At 43.8% G+C, this 2,528-nt stretch overlaps 1 long non-coding RNA gene across 4 annotated transcripts in view; it reads left to right on the top strand.

The window, feature by feature from the left end:
• Positions 1 to 2,528, top strand: part of LOC102493101 (uncharacterized) — a 40,572-nt gene that overhangs the window by 31,437 nt on the left and 6,607 nt on the right. The window lies entirely within an intron of this gene.

Below are 2,528 nucleotides of genomic sequence, written 5' to 3'. Positions count from 1 at the left end.
AACCCCCCCAAAAAAAAAAAAAAAAGAATTGTTTTATTTAACGTCATTTATTTATTTATTTTAATTTGACCAGAGATGGACAGAGACAGGGGAAAACAAAAAGAGAGAGAGAGAGAGAGAGATAGGGAAAGTAAGAGAGCAAGCTGCCAGGTCCGGGACTCAAACTGTGGTCGGCCATGTGGGAGTCCAGCACCCTTAATAATCACGCCACCTGCCGACCATTTTTTTTTTTTTTTTTTGCCACAGGACACATGCACTTGCTGGAGAGAGACAGAGAGGGAAAGTGAGAAATCACCTCTCAGGGAGGATGGCCACCCTACATTCCTCTCTCTTCCATTATCCTCTTGGGACTCTGGGCAAGCACACACAGGTACCTGCTGTGGTTCTCAGGCTGCTGGGTCTGAGGCTCGAACTGTGATCGACCATGTGAGAGTCTAGCACCTCAACCACCGTGCCACCTGCTGGCCCAGCCTTTGCTTCTTTAACCACCCTTGCAGGCTGGTATAATAGCACAGCTTCTGGCCCACGGCTGAAGCCTCGGGACTGACCCGCGCTTCAAGCATGAATAAAACAAGGATGTCATTACATTACCAATCCTGGCTCCAGTTAACGTTGGCCAAGAATCCCATGCCTCCACCTCACATAATACATTCTATTCTTCTTTTGGGGATTTGTTTTCTGAATCAGTTTACTCCTTCGTGATCCAACAATCACCAAGTGGAATTCTCTCCATCTTTCATCCTTCATCATTAGGGGAAAATACAGTATCATTTTCTGGCAAGAAATACATATCTTAAAATGAAAGACAATCTATAGTGACCCCCCCAAAAAAAAAAAAACCCAAAAAACAAAACAACCCTCAAGAGTACGACTTTCCTGATGAATCAGAGCTGGAAGTGATTTAGGGCTATGTGTATTAAAACAATGAACGCCCACACCCATTCCTCCATTTCACAAGAAAACCAAACACCGTCTTTTAAGTAAGCGAGGGGCTGCTTAGAAACCCTTTAAGTCAGCCATAGATAAGTGCGTTGGCATGGTTTGAGGAAATGTGTAGAGGAAATTAAAAATATTTATTTTATTGAACTAATAGTCCCCGCTGAAGATTAAAGCGGCAGTTGAGCCGTAACTGTTAGATACGATTCAGCTTGGTTTCTGTTCCTTTAGCTCCTAAATGTCCACTTGCAATGGCGTACAAGTTTTAGATTGTAACTTACTAAGTGCTTGCCACCGTGTGCCTTGTCCATAAAATGGAATTGTCTCAGATTGCTTTTTAGGATTAGAAATATACTTAGTTTGATTTATCTGAGTTGGCAGATATTATTTTTAAAGATTTGGAATTTAAAATTCCTGCGACTCTTTAGGTAGACTAAGAATTCGGTATGTTGTAAAGAATTAGTCTCTAAGATCACGTATTTTGGTCATATTAGTTTGTTAAAGTTCATTGCGAAAGTTGCCATTTTTGTAATGCATTTTCTAAGAATCATTTTTAGCGGCATCATGGAGAAACCAGAGCTGGCTAGCTGTTCTCATTCTGGGTAGTGCCTCTTAGAGACTTGAGTCAGAGGATACGACTTCAGCTTGTCGTGTCCAGCTTACTCCCCAGTATCTTCTTTGTGGGTGTACGACGCTAGGATCTATTTCATTTTTATTTTGGATTTATAAAGGAGGGGCTATTTGGATTGCAACATGTTAACGCGGAGACAGCCTCTTTACTCAGGAGGCAGGTAGTAGCTACAACCACAGCTGAGGGTTTTTGTTTTTGTTTTTTTTTTTGCCCGAGGGTATGTGTGCTTGCGAGAGAGAGAGAGAGAGAGAGAGAGAGAGACAGACAGACAGACAGACAGACAGACGGACAGCTGGGATTTAGGGCACACACATCCATGTGCCCAGCATGTTTTTCAAGATGCCAAGGTTGGATTCAAACCATGACTGACCACGTGGAATCCAGTTCCTTTAACACTGCAGAATGAGGCTGGCCCAATAATAGTCGGGTTTTAATGTTCCAGAGAATGGCTTAACATGTTTTATGTCCACTATTTCATGTGGTGACAACAACCCTATTTTGTAGTAATTATAATTGCCACGTTGTTTTCATGACCAGAGGGCATGTGCAGAGAGAGAGAGAGACCCCAATGAAGTGTGGTCCCAGCACAATCCTTTTCCTTCCATTTGCCTTCTTTTCAGGATCTTGGGCATGCTCACACACAGACCCAGGGTGTTTTTCAGGCCATCGGGGCTGGGATTTGAACTGTATGTGGCTGTATGGGGTCCGCCTCACTTAACCACTGCACCAAGGAGCTGAGCCTATTGCCATCATTTTATAAGTGAGGAAACTGACAACTCTGAGAGGATGCATAGGCTTCCCATGGGTCTCTAGAGGGCTGTGGCAGAAATGGGGTGCTCCTGGGATGGTAGGCTGGGTCTCACCACCGAATGTGTGGGGCCTCATTTTTTTTTTTTTTTTTTGGAGAGGTTTTCGCTATAGGGCCACTGCGCTCCCCAGCCAGACAGAGAGAGAGAGAGAC

This window comes from Tupaia chinensis, unplaced genomic scaffold, assembly GCF_000334495.1.
Source record: "Tupaia chinensis unplaced genomic scaffold, TupChi_1.0 Scaffold143064_1, whole genome shotgun sequence".
Taxonomy (NCBI): domain Eukaryota; kingdom Metazoa; phylum Chordata; class Mammalia; order Scandentia; family Tupaiidae; genus Tupaia; species Tupaia belangeri.
This window is presented reverse-complemented; position numbering and strand designations above follow the sequence as displayed.